Source organism: Pseudophryne corroboree, chromosome 6 (assembly GCF_028390025.1).
Source record: "Pseudophryne corroboree isolate aPseCor3 chromosome 6, aPseCor3.hap2, whole genome shotgun sequence".
Lineage (NCBI taxonomy): Eukaryota > Metazoa > Chordata > Amphibia > Anura > Myobatrachidae > Pseudophryne > Pseudophryne corroboree.
The window spans coordinates 446,536,268-446,556,621 of record NC_086449.1 but is presented as its reverse complement, the minus strand read 5'-3'; the positions used below and the strand labels follow the sequence as shown (position 1 = coordinate 446,556,621).

Genomic DNA, 20,354 nt, shown 5'->3' with positions numbered 1-20,354 from the left:
TTTTTCTCCACTATAAAATAGAGTACCATGCTGATTTTTTGCGTGGTAATAATGTATACCTTTGTTAAGCACATAAAAAAATGTGGGAAATCTAATGTTGATTGAACCTAGTGTTTTTAAGTATTTTTCGAAAATGTGCGTTTTTGACATAACTCAAAACATAAGGCAGATAAAGTGATTTGGTTTGGAATTTTGGATTCAGAAGGAAGAGTTACCTTAGGGGTGTAAATTTTGCGGTGATTCCTTAATAAACTCCCGTGATACTTCAAATAAACTGTATAAAGAAGCAGCGATTAGTAAATCATTTAATAAATTGAAAAATCAATATATAATAAACAAATTGTCAGACAGTCGAGATATTTGGCAGAAATAGTTTTTTTTTATATCCTCTCTTACTAAAAAAAAATTCAGAAAAAGCTGGAATGGGTGGTGGACATGCCTGGTTGAACTGACATGGAATGACCCTTACACACACACACACACACACACACACACACACACACACACACACACACACACACACACACACACACTTTTTCTCTCTGGCCTTTTTTGCTCTTTCCTTCCTTTTGCTGATATCCACCTCTTCATCAATTCTATTCTCTCTCTCATACTGATACTGGTGGCCAGGTGGATTACATTTAATTGTGGACTTTCGCACTCCGCAAACATTAAGGCTTCAACTAATGTGGTGAAGTGTCCAAACAGTACAGATTGGCCAAATGCTTGGGTACATCAGTGGAGAAGATAGGTGAGTGGGCTGGCCAAGGTGGCCCAGAATGGGGGTTCCAGCACATTTTATCGCACTGGTGGCAAAGGACTTTCACTATGCATTCCAGAGTTAGCAGTTTAGTATGACCACAAAGTGTAAATATATATATATATAGTGCATTCACCAGTTTGGTCCATACATTCTTGGACACTGATTAATATGGTTTCATAGTGTAGAATATCAGCTAATTTGATGGTATTTACTTCCAAACTGGAGGAAGTGTTTAATAATTACAGCTGTTTAATATGAAGCCTTTTTTTTTTTTTTTAAGGAACCCAAAGTAATTATAAAATTCAATCAAAAGCTGTTTCATGGACAGCTGCGGGCTATTCATTTGTTGTTTCTTTAAATCAATTCCAGATCTGTTGCTTGCTTAATTGATAAAATGTGACATTTAAATTTGAAGTAGTTGTTGTGAACCAACAAGATATGGTCACATGTGCGCTCAGTGCAAGTGAAACAGGCCTACCTGATGCTGCAAAACAAAAGCAATCAATAAAAGAGATAGCAGAAACTTTAGGAATGGCCAAATCAACAGATGCAGTATGTACATTCTGAGAAAATAAAAAGCTCTCTCCAAGAGGTAGGCATATTAAGTGTAGCTTATAGACAACAATGGCTAATGCTATTTGCAGATGGCTTTTCATTCCAGAGCTTGGTAAATTCTGCAATAAAGTAACCCCCTAGAAAATGTGGGGACTGTTTTTGTGATTGAAAATCGGAGACAGCAGCAGGTATCTCCGAATGTCTTATGCAGTCCTGTTTATACATATGGGGGAAACTTAATATTTTATAAATAGACCCCTGAGAGATCTCAGAAAGGAAGGCCAAAAAGTAGGCAAGTATGACATTTATGATGCACTTACATTTTAAACAAATTGTTTACTATAACTCATAGCTGTCACATCATGCTGTGATGTATCGTGCAGGTAGGATACATATAAATGTACCAAACAAGCAATAAAGATAAAAAGTACTGCAAAATTAGATAAATGCATCTCGAGAAATAACTGCACAGTAGGTAATATGACAAATAAAAGGTACAACAGAATGCAACTCACACTTATTTAACCCCCCAAAAACAAAACAAAAAACGTTAAGTGTACTATACAAAATTATAGTGATCACAACTTACTAACATAGCATACCACTACAGTATATCACATTCACAAGACCTAAATATAATGTTTATACATATTGTGGTAATTATTAAGGAAATGGAAACTATAAATCCACCTAAACTTGAAAATGTAAAGGCCAAAGTTAATGTTTGTAAATAAATTATTAGCAAGCAAAATAAAAATGAAACAATGATGTGCATAGTGCTGTCCTCACCACTCTACTGTCTTATGTGCAGCCCTATGTGGCATTTTCAAAATATAAGATTGAAACCATGTACGTAATCTCTCAAAAAAACCTTCAATACTGCAGGCAAGTTTCTTCTAATACATTCCTATTGCTCTTACAGTACTTGCAATATGACTGCTATGCTATCTTAAATTTGTTTTGTTGAGACAGCAGGACTATAGGGCAAATCAATGGAAGGCATCAATTAAAACCATACAGTTGGAGGCTCATACTGTTAGGTCATGCTGTTATTCTCCTAAATTTATGTAGCTCTAAGCTTGCTTTATTCTTGAAGCTTTCCTATGGATCAAAACAAAAATATGCAAGGAAAGCTCAAACTCTGTCAGTAACACATTTCTATATGATCAGCAATTCATTTATCACCATTCTCTTAAAATATTTAGCAACCTTCTTGCTGACTATTATTTATGTTTTTTATTTTCTTTTTGGAAGACTGTAAGCTGGTGTCACAGCAATGGACAAATAATATTCATTTTACAGTGGCATTAGAATAATATGCTGCCACTGTAATTTATTTGTATTCCACAACACTGCAGTGAAATACAGCAAACACAATGTTAGGCTATATAAATCAGTTACCATTTACAGGAACATTGTTATCAACAGTGATTGTATTTTGCTAAATTTTTCAATTCACTTCAAGATTGCAATTGCTTTCAAGATGGTAATTGTAAATCATTTAATGTTTAATCTTCCTGTTCATCAACTCTTCACACAGCCAGGGCATCCACCAGCAGTCAGTATGTTTCTGCCAAACCAAATGCACAATGAATGATGGGAAATTAACCACTGGCTTCTAGACAAAGATGTACAGTACCCTCTGTTGGATCAGAAGACAAGCATGAGGGATGCACTTTGTAAATCCCAACTTGAAGATCTGGCGCTGAAGACATCTCTCCAAGAAATATTCAATGTTTAAACCCAAAAATCAATTAAGCTTTATCTTACCTTCATCCAACACAATAGAACACAAATGCAGGGCACTGGCTTCATACAGTTAGGATCTTTCACATCCAGACTAAGCAGATCTCTGGCAAGAGTGAACTTAACCCTCTATAATTCAACATTTGCCACATAGGCCATACTGTATTCATTAGTGTGTTTTAATGCTTGGTTTAACCACAACCTCTGAAATGGATAGTGCATAGTAACAGAGATCTTCTGAAACACCTACCTTCTGGCAGTGCACATTCTGGCCTATAAGAACATTAAGTTATAAATGCATACTGTTCATGTATACATTATTATTCATGCTCTGTGAATGACAATTTTTCCTTAATTCCTTATTGAACAAAGAAACATTAATCCTTGATTATCAACATAATTTTAAATAACGGAGATGCATTTGTTGTATCAAAGACTACAGGTTTATTTTTTATGTACAGTATATAGAGAATTAGAAATCTTAAGGGATGAGTTAAAAAAAAATATGTGACACTATGATCCAAATAAATCAAATAATGTTTTAAAACCATATTCTATTATGTAAGTATTTATCAGACAAATTAGTTCCTACTCATTTAAAGTGAGCTGTGTACAAAAATGAAAAACAGTCTGAAGATATGGGGGATATTTAATTCTTATACCACGCCTGATCTTCCATTTAAAGTGATGGGAGATCGCGGGGCGATATACAATTGATTGATTTATTTGTCTATGGCACCCATAGATGTCGGGTTTAGCTGCGTAAAGTGGCTAAACCCGACCAAACTAATGGGCGAAACACAAAGAGTCCCATTTGGGTACCCAAACAGGTCACTTTTTGCACATTGGGTGCCCAAACAGGTCACCCAGGGGGTGCAGGCTGAAATGCCAGTGCTGGCAGCCATAAAGCCTAAATGGAGCAAAAATGTAATTGCTCCATTGGGCACCATCTAGTGGCTGCTGATGTGATAACAATTGAATATCGCCCATGATGTAAATGTCTGTTTGACAAGTAGTTTTTTTATTAGAATATTACAAATATTTAAAAGTAAAAAAACTCAAAAGTTTAAGGAAATCAGGCAAGCACTAGCTTCATAGTAAAACAACTAAATCTTTTTCAACAGTTTGTATAAATATATAATGTACATCAATACAGAGAAAAGGTCTAAACTTAAAAGAAAAGAGTATCCTCTGCTACGTGTTTCACAAGGGGTCCCACTATCTCAGGGAGTTAGTATTAGATAACCTAACAAAGAACAACGCATAGCATGTATGAATATATTAGGGAGTCTTAGGGAGATCCCCTAATACTGACGCATTTCGGGGATATTGTACACATTCCTGGTGAGGAAGTTTATTTTTTTAAACAAGCAGCATGGATCTTCTGTAGGTTTAACTGTTTAAAGTCAACCAAAACAAATGCATTTTCAGTTGTGGGTAAATGAAGTCTTTAACTTATCTATAACTTAAATATCATGCACTTAGCTTCTAAAGATATGAGCAAGTGGTAACATTTTATGTTTGCCTGTAATAAAAATCGCAAAATTATATTGCATTCCTGCAAACTTTTACAGTTACAGGATAGTAGATAGGTTAGATAAATTGTATTGTTGATGTAAAGAGTTAAATTGCTCATCCTAAAACTGTAAAATGTTTTGCAGAACCCAGAGAGGGGAGAAAATACAGATGGATTACATTATTTAAAGACCGTAAAAAAAGATGTTCATGTGTTATGCATTTTAACCTTGCTGACCTTCAACCTTCGTAATCACAGGCTTCTTCAAATAAATTAAAACAAGTCCTGTGATTTCATGGTTTTTATTTATGCATTTATTTTGTTACACTCTGGCAGTGCTCAGTAATGCCAATCAATATCAAAAACAGATCTGTGAATCCGTAAAGTGTATGGTTGATATAAAACCACTTACAAAGAGGATTACTTAAATCCAACACATCCTTCAAATTGTAAAAATGAGTGATGGATGGATATGCTACAAAATACATTGTCAGTTATAGAAGACACTTAAACCCAACACTTTAAAAAGGCATCACAAATTTCTGGTATCAAAACTCTCCCTGCTTGCTCATAAACAGTATTCGAAATATCTAAAGAACATGTTCCTAGCTTTTACTTTAGTGGGGTGTGGTGGAGGATAGCAGGGGGGACAGGGACTATTCTGCCTGTCATATACTTTGCGAATTTCTCCCAAAAGTCTTATTTTATAACCCCTAATAGCCAGATTGGGTAACTTTGGCTATTTAATGGTTAGACATAGAATACATTTTTATTTTTTAGGCTACTCAGGTAAATATTATGTTTTTTTATCCCCAAGGATAAACATGATCTTTTTTGTTTATCGAATTTTAGCTACATATCATTTTCTTTATAAATCTGTTCTTTTAGCAGTATAAAGTACAAAACAGAACAAAAGTTGATAGCAAGACACAGTAGGCCATTCATGACCAGAAAATACAGTTTGCAATAAAGTGCAAACTATTCAAAATAGATTCCTAGCAGCAATTGGACCAAAAGATATACAATTACAGAATGGTATAGCTTAAACTAGGTAAAGAGAATTAACAGTATACAAAATAAATAACACATCAGGTGCAAATGGAGATTAGGAGAGTGAGTAGGTTTAATTGGAAGAGGGGAGAGAGAGGCAGTCATTATGCTTAAAGAGCAGGTACAAGTGCAAGGAATTTACAAGACAGAGAGATAGAAATGCAAGTAGGAAGGCCGCCTAAACCGAGATCTATTCTAGCTATTGATGAAGGTACCAGGTAGTTGATTCAAACAAATTTATCAGATTTTTTTGGGATAGAGTATTCAAGGTAGATATGTATAGCCCCATTTCTTATAGAATTTTAGTATTCTTGTCTCAATATCCTGTATGGCCACTCTTATAAGAACAGAAAATAGGTAGCAATTCAGCCTTGACCTCTTCCAAATATGAGGGGCAAATTAACATTTTCTTAACAACAAAATGATAACAAATCATAGGAATATTTTTTTTAAAGAAACATAAACCAAAAATAACATTAATATATGCTAATGCCTTGCTTAAAAATATGTCTATTTTCCTGCAGTCCAAAAAATTGTGCTGAAGGGTTGCATTGTCCGTATGAAATTTCAGGCATAAACCAGTTTCATCTGGGGCAATACATTTCCATTGTGTCTGAGAAATACAGACACTATTTATAAGCTTGATATGGATTACATGAATTGAAGCTGAATGGAAGTACTTACTGATTCCTTACAGTATATCCTGTAATATTTATGTACGGCAGAGGGAAAATGCATGTTCCAGGCAGCATTGGTATGTTGTCAGGGGGTTGTAATGTAAAGAAGGAGTATGATTATATATTTGTTGGTCTCAAGATAATGGAGAAAATATTATAAGGTGTCTGAGAGTGGTCACACAGGTTTTTTTATGGGTCATATTGTCTTACTTGTAAGTGCATGAAGAACGGACTATGGGGGAGCAAATATTTGTTATATAAGTTGTCAATTTAAGTTGTTGAAAGGGATAGGAGAAATGAGAAACACTGTGCAAATGAAAATAACTGAATAGATCAAGCAGATGAGAAGAATTTTCATCAAATATGCCATTTTAGGGTGTATTGTGGATTAAAGAATATTGGCAAGCAAAGCTAAATTCAGATGGTGCAACTTAACTGGCATTTAAGTAATTTGTGAATAAATGGGAAGTAATATAGTGTATATAATTCAGAACAAGAAGCATGGAGAATAAAATCATACAGATGTTTGCTGCAGTCTTGCCAAATCATTCATCTTGGCACACCAGGTTGCATGAGAATCTTGTTTTTTTTGTCTAAAATGTATCTTATTCGCAACACAAAGCAACTAGGATGCACTTGGAGACTGTGCTGATTAATTTGATATATTACACTAGTACATTTTTGGTAAAAAAAAATGTCCAACGGATTGCACAGGACCTGGCAGTTCACTCACACCAGGCATCTTGTGCTGCATGGCATATTAAGGCTGGATGTATGAGGACACATCTGTAAGTATTTGATTTTATGCAAAACTATATTCATTCAAAACTAAATGAAAAGTTGTTGGACAAAGGGGATAGTGACAGATCATCTGACTTGTTCAGGTTAATTGATTATCTGTAAAAGGAGCCAATTGTCTTAACTAACTGGACTACAGCAGGTATTCCGATCAATGGCTTAAGAGAGCTAGATCATCAGATAACTGGCAAACAGGGCAATTTTACATTTCTTTCTGCCAACAGATATACCCATGATGTCCAAGTTGCTCCTCAAAGCCACAGCTAACTGCTCAAGCAAATAGAAGTGGAGGCATGGGGCATACTTGCTTGTTGCACACTAAATAGCAAAATGGGTAGAGACATGACTATAAGGTAGGATTTGGGTGAGTGTTCATATACTGTATAAAAGAGAATCTTACCAACTTTAGTGATGGAGTGGTGACTCTAGATGACACCTGTCTGGTCAGCGTGTATTACTGATGGGAATATAAACTTTAAGAATTCAGCCAGAATCTCAGTGAGAAGTTTGTAATCAACAATCAGTAAAGAGATCAGTTGAGAGAAGGCTTGTATATCTAATTCTCACACAAATTTGGATAACACCATAATTATTGCTAAATTACAGTGAACAGGTAGAGTTTTGTCATCAATAAAATGTTTTAAAATTTAGTTAGGGGCTTTTACATGGAAACCATTATAATCTTGTAAGATTCCTCACTTGGTTCATCAGTATTTAGGGCCTTGAAAGACTTTAAAGTTATTTTTACTTGGTTATACAGCAAGAAGCATTATTTCCCATTTAATTATGATGTTAGAAATACCCACAGCATTCCTGAAAGCTGTAAGTGTGCAATACACATATTTATTTATGACAGCATAACTTGACATAAGCAAACATTCCAATTTAAGACAGAAACAATGCTGTCAGATGAATATACAGTATATATTTGGATTTAAAATTGACTTCAAGCTAAAAGGGGATAGGAGTTTGTTATTCCATTAAATAATCTCATATCTTCTACAGGGAACTGATATTTTCACTTTTTCCATCAAAAGATAAACATCATTACTTTAATCACAAAGACAGTGTTTGATTTAACCAAACAACATTTACTTCCAACTAGCTGATATGCCCAATTCCACCCGGGCAAAGGTTTGCTGGGTGGAACATTTGACCACTTTTTTTCCCCTTTAGGAGTCAAATTAAAAAATATAACTGCTTAGTGGGTGACTGCAAATAACTGTCACAGTTTCCAGACAACCAGAAGGTCACATGTTCCAGGTCACCAAGCAGGTCACCATGGTGAAGCATTGCAAATGGCAGGTGGACAGTTTGCCACATAACTCCGAAATGAAAAACCAATTACAATGCAAATATTTTTCTGCAAATCTACAGACCAAGACCTTTAATTTGGTATATGCTGTATAACCCTGCCCAGACAACAGCATCATAGAAATATGTCACTCATAAAAGTTGTCCTTCTGCTATTAATATATAGCTTTGTATCTAACTAATCTCATGTTTACATTTGTAATGTTTTTAATTATTTTGTGTTTTGTGCCCATCTTCAAGTTTAAGTTCACTACCCAACACGTAAAAGAATTAGCGTGAAGATACATAGCCTATATGTTAACGGACAGTCTAAGGAACTTATCAATTTTCAAAATGCGATCAGCTTAGCGACCAGAAAACTATGGATTTGACACTACTGTCGGTCATTTTGGACATTTTATTTTTCACCCCTTCTCACCCACCATGCTAAAAAGTGTGTTCTGCTTTCTTCTGCGATACAAATTCAAAAGGGAATTCACTAGCACAAGTACCATTAGTGTGTTTCTATACTGTGTTTTGATAAGAGTTGGCCAGGTTTGTTGACAAATATGTCAAATTTTAATTTAGTGGAATTCAGACATTTTTCACCTATTTGTGCCACTACAGAATTAAATTGAGACTTTCATTGTAAGTATATGCAATTACTGTCTTTAGAAGGTCATAAGGTGAATTCTTGGAATGCCTTTGTCATGTCAGAATTTACATCAACAGGGTTGTGATGCATTTTTATTAAACTCACCAACATAGGAGATTTGACCCATGAGAACAGCTTTAACAGTCTGACAAAAAGAGTGGTCCATCCATATGTTCCTAGTTATTAGTGACAAATTTATTCCATGACGACTGTAATACACCATAAAATTTAGCAGAGTTGATTAAATATGTGGGGATTTACATTATTTATGAGAACCCTCAGAATAAAGATCTTATGAGTAATTGCGATGAGGGCTTGGTCTGAAACTGCAAATGCTTCTATACTAGAATGGGTTGTCTGTCTAACAATAATGTAGAAACCAATAAGTAGATGATTCCTAGGGACAGATCCATACTGCCAATAATAAGTGAAATCTTATGTACAGTATAGAAATCTCTAACCTTCCAAACATTTATAAGATGCAGTTGCTTGTTAACAAAATGAATGCCAATTTTTGGAGAGTGAGTAATTAATATAGATGCTATCCATCCCTGAAATGAATCAGATTAATCTAAAATCACTGATATGGTGAGAATTAGACATGTAAAACTGTACAATAAAAGAAATAATTTAGCGAATAAATAGGGTCAAGCTTGGTGCCTAATCTGTGCCATCACCTGAGTAAAGATTATGATAACATGGGAGAACTAGACATTACACATAACTTTACCAAATATAAGGGTAATCATAAGACATTTTAGAATCAGTAACCCAAACTGACATAGCAAAGCCATTAATAAGAGAAAGGCTCTTGTTGCCTACTTTTTCAGGTTTTGTCTGCAGAGGTTAGAAGGTAATTCTCTCTAATGTGTTCTGAACTTATTAAGAATTGACATAGGTTTCTGGTTTTTAGCCTGCTTGATTTTGCCTCTTTAACAGTGACCAATACAAACACTTTCAGTTAAAGACACAAAGGAAGAAGAGGCCATTTGTAAACATATTGCTTGATTATGCTTTCCTTCTACACTACAATACAGCTTTGGTCTAAAATATCTTGACATGCTGAGCTAAAGGTTCAGGCTGAAAAAAATGTAATTTATCTTTCGAGCATACAGTATTTAAGGCAACAGAAAATATGAGCTCTAGGGCAATTTTTCAAATTGTCCTTGGTGTAGCCTGGTGAAGGGCAACATTCTATCATTATACAGTAGGTGCCACCTACTCTGCAAGGTGTACAAAACTAGCAATGAGGTTGGAAAAAGTTGTACTATAGAGATCATTTTAAGGTGTTCAGTAAGACCCACTAGACATGGGCTTGTTGCTCCTATATCTAAATCTTCAACTTATTCTAGTGTTGTTAATGAAATTTATAGGTGGCACAAGTTTTTTTTGAGCTGAGAAATATCTGGAAAGGCCTCTGTTTATTGGTGGTATCCAGTTTAGAGGTCTGAGGTCTGAAGCATATGTCCCTTCAATGCTTGAATAGCAGAAACACATTTTGCAGCCTGAGTCTTTAGCATGGGTTCCATTGTTTCCTAAATGGTCATCGCAACATCCAAGTATGAAATAGGTCGTGGGAGGTGTCTGGCACATCTAAAGTCTAGGAAGTCTAAAAGCAATTATCAAGCCTAGATTTCTCAGGTAAAGCAACAATGGATTCAGTGTTCTGTTGGTCTCTCTTGGAAAATTTTATCAACCCCAATCAACTACAATCTATTTCACCCAGAAAAGTGACTTTGATAAAATGAAAACTTATCAATTAAAGTGTTTGGAAAATACTCAAAGTAAAGCACTACAGGGTGGTAATGGTACACTATTTACAGGAGACAATGGTCCGCAATGGTCCGCATTCCAATTCCAATTTACAGACCAGTTAGTTTGATGTTTATAGTGGGGAAAAATTGGAAGGAATTCTAAGGGATAGCATACAGGAGTATTTACAGACCGCTATGATTATTAGCAAGAACCAGCATGAGTTTGTGAGGGACAGATCATGTCAAACTAACTTAATTAGCTTCTACGAGGAAGTGAGCAATAAACTCGACCAGGGAAAAGTAGTGGATGTGGTCTACTTAGATTTTGCAAAAGCCTTCGATACAGTGCCTCACAGGAGACTGATCATCAAATAAAGGAGCTTGGCCAAGGAAAAACTGTTTGCACATGGATAAGTAACTGGCTGGATAACAGGGTACAGCGAGTAGTGGTCAACGGGAAGTCCTCAAGCTGGACCCCAGTAGTTAGCGGAATACCACAGGGGTCCGTACTCGGGCCATTACTGTTCAACATCTTTATCAATTACCTAGAAATAGGCCTGAAAAGCACAGTGTCAATCTTTGCAGATGATACTAAACTATGTAGGGTAATTAATTCGGAAATAGATGTGGAGTCTCTGCAGAAGTGAGTTATCTGAACTTGAAACCTGGGCATCTAAATGGAGAATGAGGTTCAATATAGAAAAATGCAAGGTTATGCATTTCGGGACTAAAAAAACAAACTTGCATCCTACACATTAAATGGGGAAAGTCTAGGGGTAACAGTATTGGAAAACGATTTGGGAGTACTCATTGACATTGTGTACGGTTATTAAGCCTATTATCAAAGCGCAGTAAAAAAGGCAAGTAAGGTGCTAGCGTGCATAAAACGGGGAATTGAGACAAGGGACAAGCATGTAATCCTGCAGCTGTATAAATCATTGGTACATCTGCACCTGGAATATTGTGTTCAGTATAAAAAAAAAGACATCAGCGAACTCGAAAGGGTTCAAAGACGAGGTACCAAACTGATTAAAGGGCTAAAGGGACTGGATTACGAAAAAAGGCTTACTTGGTTGAATATGTATACACTGGAAAAGAGGCGTCTAAGAGGAGACATTATTTATATCTTCAAATATGTAAAGGGGCATTACAAAGAGTAATCAGAGGAATTATTTATTAAAAGAACACTGTTTAGGACACGTGGGCACTAGCTGAGGCTGGAGGAGAGATAATTCCGTACGCAACGGAGGAAAGGGTTCTTCACTGTTAGGGCAATAAGGATTTGGTAAACACTGCCAGGGAAGGTATTGGCAGACTCTGTAAATGCATTTAAAAAAGGACTGGATACTTTTCTGACTGAAAATGATATCCAAGGTTATAACATTTAAAATACTGACATTGTTAATCTGGGTGGAACATGATTTATAGTTGTTAACTAGTCATAAAACAATACATCAGCAGGTACATTATAATAAACACAACTTAATACAGGTTGAACACGATGGGCATTTTGTCTCTATTCAACCTCAATTACTATGTTACAATATTAAGAAAAAAATATATATTTCATTATGGATTCCTTACATCGAATGATATTACCAAATAATTACAACTGAGCCATATTGAGTATTTAGTAAATGTGAGTAAAACAGTGGGGACCAATGTGATTATCAGCTGATAGTCGGTAGTTGGGAACAAGTGCACTTGAAACCCCAAGTGCCACATACCATAGGCATCCCATAATAACTTCATCACCTGTGCCACCAGTATTTCACCATTTAGTTGTATGCACACTGTTAAAGTAAAATCAGAATTTATCTGTATTATTTAATTAACTATACATTTCTGTTTTTCTGAAAATAAACTGTTTTAAGTTGATTCTTTGCAGTGACCAAAAGTTCACATACACAAGAAGAAACATCTGTTTTGCTTGTTGGACTATTATCAGTTAGCCATGTGGAAATAAAAAGTACCTTGGATAATAAAAGTTCAAGTCACCGTGACCTGTTTAATCAAGTTGATATCAAGATGGACAATGTCTTCCTCAGGAGATAGGTATGAGATCCCGCAGCCCGGGAAGCCGAACATCAGGATCCCGACATTGGCAGCCCGAGCATCGGAATGCCGGGAGGGGGGGGTAGCTCAACGAAGGCCCTTGCATGCTTGGTGTATCCTCGCCACAGGTTCTATTCCTCCTTGTGGACACCCACAGAGGGGGAATCACCTACCTCGCCAGTATACCAGGATTGGTATGGTGGAACGGGTAAGGATCCCAGCGTTGGTACTGTGGCAGACGGGATCCCGACTATCTGCTGACTGCATACCTTTCTTAGATTGTAATGGACAAAAATAACCCATTGTTTGTGATGTTGAATTAAGATAACACTGCTTTTCCTGAGAGATATTACCTCACGTATGCTCCTAGACTAATGAGCCATTCATCTACTGTATATCACTTCCTTATATGATTCAGGTATCAAATCAAATGGTTGCATTATTCCTCATTTGTTAATAATGTGTATATACAGTATTTTGTATTCTGCACTGAAGGCAATAATTCCTTTTGATTTCTCTGTAATGAAACCACATTGCTGTGCTTGGCAATAGGGCATGGTGCCTTTAAATAAATCTATATGTTTTATTAAAAACTGGCTCAAAGAGAAAACTGACTTGACAACAAATATGTATGCCTATAATATTTAGATATCTATATAATCAGTGCTACATGTAACTTTTTAGTTATTATTTCCATTTAGTATAAAAGGTATTGTGCAGAGAATGCAGCCAAAAAGGTTTTATTTTTTAAGTACCTGTATATCTTTTGATGTTCTCAGCAACATAGTATTTATAACAAAGGAGTAGTACTTATTTCTGGAAGCATACTGGTCTTGTGGACAGAATTGTATGAGAATTCTCTGAATGTGTGTGAACATCAAGCACATACTGTAAGTACTGTTGTGTACGGAGGGGCCAAAATATATATCTATACTAGTTGAATAGCAGTGCTTCTCTACGGAATTTCAAGTATTTCTGTGCGTGTAACATTCATTTTGAAGGACTTCCTGGTAAACTACATTTTTAGTCTTTCCTTCAGGCTGAAGAATGACCAGATTGTCAGAGGAGCAGCTGACTCTGAAACAGACAGTATACAACTGGCCATGGGAGAAGCTGTCACTTCTCAAATCCACACCAGCCACTTTCAAACTCTGCCACTGAGCTTTGTTAATGGTCATGGCGTAGCAAACCTTTACCAGGAACTGCAGCCGTTTGAACTGAAAATGGTAATCTGATGGAATCAGAGGAATTCTCGGAATGAAGACAGTTTTAGCTGGATGCTAAACAAGCCCCTAACAATCCTACAATTTAAAATGAAATAAAAATTGACAGATTGTTGGTAAAAGAATCATTAAAAAAGTATTGATTTTAAACCTAGATTAACATGCTGCTAAAAATATATACACCTACTTAGGCACATAATTTGATAACGTTTGTATGCAAAAACCAAATCTAAATCTTATCTTAATTGACAGATAATGAAGAATCTATAACCCCCCCCCCCCAATGGGGGTGGACTTTTGAAAACGTCCTTCTTAGTTGGTGGCTACATAACAAAACAAAGCTACTGTCCAAATTTCAAGTTTCTAGTCCTCATGGTTCCGTATATTTTGTTATGAGTCAGTCAGTGGTATTTGGCTTTTACATATATATATATATATATATATATATATATATATATATATAGTTAGATATTATATATAGTTTGATTTACAGTACACTTCCTGTATTTATGAAATAGACCAGATACAGTATGAAGTACAGTTAATATTGGAAATCAATTCACTATACTTTGCTTTAGGACAATTTCCTCTTAAAATCAGAGCATTGGCCAACTCATTAAGGTTAGGTATTGGGCTATTATGTCTGCTTTCGGCTTCATGGATCTAGTTGTACTTTTGAACCTTTAAATTAACGAGTTTTGGAAAAATCTCACTGGAAAATGACTGGCCAATTTTCAAAATGATGCTATCATCTTTCAGTCCTCATTCTTATCAATGTATCCATCTTAACAAATGTAAGCACACTATGCAAACATCAAACAAAATGTACATCACACAAATTCCAGCCATCTAGCAGCTGATAAAATGTAAACACTGAATTTTGCACAACCTTAAACACAACAGTAGTCCCATTTTTCTTTATGTTGTAAAAGCTGAAGCCTGGTATGGCTTCCTTTCATCTTTATGGTTGCCTTCTGTCAAGCAGACAGAAAGTAAAACTAGATAATGAAACAGTTTTATTAGCAACATTCACATTGTTTTTTTCCGGTGATTTAAAATAATATTGCAGTGACCATATCTTCACAGTTCACAAAAACAAAAGCAAACATATTTAACAATATAGCTGTATGCCACAACAAGACTGCAGCCACCATAAAATGTGTACTATAATTTCAATCATTATATCAGCACCTTCAGTTTACAGTTATACTGCACATGGCTAGTCATCTGTATTTGGTGCTGTGGTTGCTATTACTTCTGACAAGTCTTTATTAACAAACTTAAAAAGACAGTCTTAAAGCTTTTGTTAACATGTGATTTGCAGAATGGGATTTATCTGCTATACTGTATGTGGAAAAATACATTACAGGTTTTAGTAATAATTATCCTAATTAAAACAGCACAGAAAATGATAAGTCTAATAGGATAACAAATTGCATCCATCTCTGCATCAGGCTGTAAAGGCCTTATTTCTATTTTTGTTATATTAATGAATTTAAGGTATTGGTATTTTATACACACTGGACTTACTAGATGCCAATGTCGATATTGAACACAGTGGAGTACATTTTTGCCAATGCGCATGCGTCTAAGTCGCATTGCACATGTACCACTATGCTGCTAAGACGGTGGTTGCAGTGAGGACTTATTATAAAAAAAAGACTGATAGTCAGAATACAATTGTGGATGGAAAGTGGAGAGTGGTGACTCAAATGCAGGCATACTGTCACCATTTTGAGGGTGTGTTACACATTGCTACTGCAACTCCATACGTAGTTCAAATGGCTCTGGCATCTTACTTCCGACAGCCATGCTGCACAACTGTAGATCTAATGTATGTCTAATAGTTGCATTTTCATATACAAGGGGCAGATACAGATGCCTCCAGTGGGCGTTATAATAGAAAATCCCAGCGGCTGTGACTTTTGCATATTTTCACACATCTGATGCTAATGGGATTGCAGCTGTGAAGGCATTTGTGTACATCTCTTTATTAGTTCTCACTTTTCTGGTGTTTCACAATGAATTTCTGTAATACTTCACCCCTTCAGTTGCGATGAGATATAATATTTTAGAGTGGCCTTTTCTTCTGCTTAAAAAAAAAAAGTAACTGTATCAGAGATAAATGTCCATGTGTAAAATTAAGTGGCATCTGCATCTTCAAATATTCACTAATAATCATTATCCATCTAGTGAATTGATGCTTAGTAATGCATTTTTTAAAAACAAAATTTCGAGGATGGTTACTCTGATAATTTTTGTTTATGTGGCTGTGTGTGATTAGTTTGCAATTTAAATACCACTATATAATGTGATAAGCTGTGCTGCTAAATAAAAAAGTAAAAAGCAATCACAGATTAATACAGTATATTAAGACAGCCTCGACTACAACTGAGCTACAGACTCAAGTAAACTATATAATTTCTGGTAGTTTTTGAGAATTATCACGGTATAAGAACAACATACAGTAACTTAGATATATGATTGTAATAATGTAACTATTCTCATTTTGGAAAGAAGGGATCTTTGAGACTATTATTGATGCAAATTGCTAACATAGTACTACTCACTTATACTGCCCATCCTTTGGCACTGTCAAAGGTGTGGCTATCAAATAACAAGACTGTACTTGCAAAAAATAAACCATACTGCGTGAGTTAAAAGGGAGTAGTGGAACACTGACCCTGGACTATTCCAAAATGGTTTTGCAAGATTCACCATTGCACATATAGTTTGCTGTCGCACAGTATTAGAAGAAGTTGTGTCTTTTTTGTGCATTGTAAAAATGTTTAGTAAAAAAGTAGAGCAATGTGTTAACTTACATTTTTTAGTTAAATTGAACAAAATGCCCACCAAATCTTTATGTATGCTAAAAGAGGCTTATAGGGCAGACTGTATGTCACTTGTACGTTTGTGTTGAGTGGCACATAACATTTATTGATGGTTGGGAAGATGTCAAAGATGATGAGTATCCCCGGAAGACCTAGCACATCAAAAACAAACTGAAATGTGGGAAAAAACTAAGAAAATTGTTAAAATTTACCATTGACTCCGAATGATAGTAGAAATGGTAAACATCAACAAAGAAACTGTTAGGCAAGTTTTGCATCAAGATCTTGACATGACAAAAGTTTGTGCTAAGATGGTTTCATGGCTTCTGACTGCCAAGCAGAAAGTAAATGAAAATCAAATATGTACAGACATTTTTTACAAATTCAAGTGGTTTCACATATCTTAGATAAATACATTATCTGTGATGAAACATGGATCTTCCAAATATGATCCTGAGACAAAACTCCAGTCCATGCACTGGAAAATACCATCATCATGAAGGATGAAGAAAGAACATTAAAGCAAATCCAAATTCAAGGCAATGTTAATTGTTTTCTTTGTTACAAAGGGTGTTATTTTGGCAGACTGGGTACCATAAATATTGCAGAAAGAATCAGAAGAATGAGGCCAGAGGTGGGGAAAACTGTTTTCATCCTCCATCAGGACAACACAACAGCCCATACAGCTCTACAGCTTTCACTGTGAAGCAGTTTTTGGCTGAGAAACAGATTGCGGTGCTAGAACACCCTCCATACTCACCAGACCTAGCACTGTGTGACTTCTTTATTTTACCGAAGGTCAAATCTGTATTCAAGGGAACCCATTTTGCATCAGTTACTTAGGTAAAGAAGAAAATGAAGGAGATGTTGAGACAGACTGCAGATAATGAGCTACAGCACAGCTACGAACTGGAAAATAAGAATGCAGTATGGAAGTACATAGACAGGGAATGGAGTTAAAATCTACTTAACATAATTAAACGTAAATTATAGCATCAATCTCGTTATTTAATAGCCACACCTCATATGAGCAAACCACAGGTTAATGCCAATGAAAAATAGGGAATAGTTATCATGCACTGAAGGTGTGGTAAATCAAAATGGCATATGCCAACACCCTCTGTGGTGTGCCTAGAATTGCTGAGTGCAATGCTGACCCCATTCCCCTCACCTCAAAACAAATAGCTGCACATACTAGTGGTGAGTTCACACAGCTGACACTCGTGGTAGTGAGCAGGGTACAAACCTGAAAGGTTTCCTGAGATAATGACTGCCTTGCATTAAATGGGACAGTTCAAAGGTGTGTACTCTAAATGCCTAAATACAGTAAGTTCCTTTTTAAAAGCTGCTTTTCTAGTGGAAATTTGATGGCTAATACACACAAAATGGACTACTAACATACTACTATATGGACAGAAAATAACCCAATAAGCAACACTGTTTACACATAACGGCAGGAAAGTAGACACAATGGAAACTGGAGTCTGAGTTGGACACATCTGCAGCAACTTTTGTGTGTGGCTGTGGCAGGGTGCTTACCAATTTAAGCCAATGTGAAAATACGGCTGTGTATACTTAAAATCAATGACTGCATGTGGAAGCCAATCTTGCCCTCTGCTCTTAAGTCTGCAGCCATTACGATTAGGGGTAAATGTTACCGGAGGTCTGGGATTTCATCTGGGAATGACCATATTTTTAAAGCAGCAACCTTTAGCAAGGCAAAACCAGCCTGGTTTTGCCATGTCAATGATTGCCGGTTTAAAAATACAGCCATTCTTGGACTAAAACCCAGACCTTTGGCAACTCAGATCCTATTACTTTTACACCTTAGAATCTGAACTTATACCAGCAACATGCTGCATGCAAAGATACAGCTGAAGAAGACATCCCATCTCACTGAATGTGTGGTACAATGACAGACAGATCAACCTGTACACATTAGCCATCTCCATTAATGTGCAGATACATGGTCCAGTGTCTGTGCTGAAACCAATTTCTGTGTTTGGTGCATGTGTAGTAAACTGAAGAGTGCAAGATCCAAATAAGCTCCAGTGTCTTGGGTATCAAAGTAGTTCATCTTACAAGTAACATTTCCATTAATCTAGTTCATATTTGTCTAGAAATGAATGTCATTCATTTATAATATGAACTTATTAGTACAGCCAACAGAACACTGCTTCCCAAAACGTAATTTTTAAGAGAATGAAGTGTGTGAGCAGCACTTCCTCCAATATAGACATTTACTAAGAGAAAACATGGGCAGTGACTGAGTATATATGAACAATGCATACACATGAATATTTTAACTTAAGCAATTATCCTCTTAATAATTATTAAAGTTTTTGTTCAGTTATTTAAAATGAGACTGGGAATGTTATATTTCAGTTTTGTGATAAAAATCAACAAACCAACTCTCACATTTAAATAATTAAAAAAACAAAAAAAGTATTAGCACCCTGGATAGACCTGAGGTGGCACAGTGGTCTGCATTGCTGTCTCAAAGCTGGGCCCATGGGCTCTATTCTGACCAAGGCACTATCAGTGTGAAGTTGGGGCCTAAACAGATCTGATTGCAGCAGCAAATTTGTTAGCTAATAGACAAAACCATGTGCCCCGCAGGGGGGCAGATATAACATGTGCAGAGAGAGTTAGATTAGGGTGGGTTATTTTGTTTCTATGCAAGGTATATACTGACTGCTTTATTTTTACACTGCAATTTAGATTTCAGTTTGAACATGCCCCACACAAATCTAACTCTCTCTGCACATGTTATATCTGCCTCCCCTGCAGTGCACATAGTTTCGCCCATTAGCTAACAAATTTGCTACTGCGATCAGATCTGAATTAGGCCCTTGGTGTTCTTCCCTTACTTGTGTGGTTTTCCTTTAAGTGTTCCAGTAACCACCATCAATCCAAAAGACCTGATGCTAAGTTAGTGTTGGTACACTAAAGAATTTAGAGACTATGGGGGGTATTCAATTGAAGTCGGAAACTGGCATCTTGTCGGAAAGACAGCAGTATCCGCCTTTCTTAGGTCGGAAGGGGTTCCAATTTATTCAATCCTTTCCGACAAGTTGGCAATTCTGATTTGTTGGAAGGCACGTGGATCGGCGGATTAGCCATGGATTCACGTGTTTTGTCGGATTCTGCAGTCATATCCAACAGGTTTTGGCCCAGGTTCCGACAATGTCAATCCAACTTTAAAAAAAGGCGGATTGTCATTCTTGTGAACGCCCAAATCCGGATTTGGCCGCTCATTGAAAACTCAGATGTCGGAAAGGATCTGACATCTATTGAATACAACCCTATTACTTTATCTACTATACTAATAATAATCTTTGACAATATATGCCAGTTTATGCAAGATACAAACTTTGACAAGTACACATTAGGACTTACCTCAGAGAACATAAGTCTCTTGCTTTACAGTACATCATT

The 20,354-nt window shown here is 36.1% G+C and overlaps 1 protein-coding gene and 1 long non-coding RNA gene across 6 annotated transcripts in view; one reads left to right on the top strand and one right to left on the bottom strand.

The window, feature by feature from the left end:
- The window catches only part of LOC134932570 (uncharacterized), an 88,920-nt gene extending 75,532 nt beyond the window's left edge, over positions 1-13,388 (top strand). Inside the window, exon 4 of one of the 3 annotated variants that reach the window (XR_010179400.1) lies at positions 12,696-13,388. This is a non-coding gene — a long non-coding RNA (uncharacterized LOC134932570). Of the gene's footprint in view, positions 1-2,858; positions 3,615-4,725; positions 4,864-12,695 lie in introns of those variants that run through there. The other 2 variants (XR_010179399.1, XR_010179398.1) reach the window with 2 other exon arrangements.
- TBC1D22A (TBC1 domain family member 22A) overlaps positions 1-20,354 on the bottom strand; it is a 1,169,061-nt gene that overhangs the window by 110,755 nt on the left and 1,037,952 nt on the right. The gene's annotated exons all lie outside the window — the stretch shown is intronic.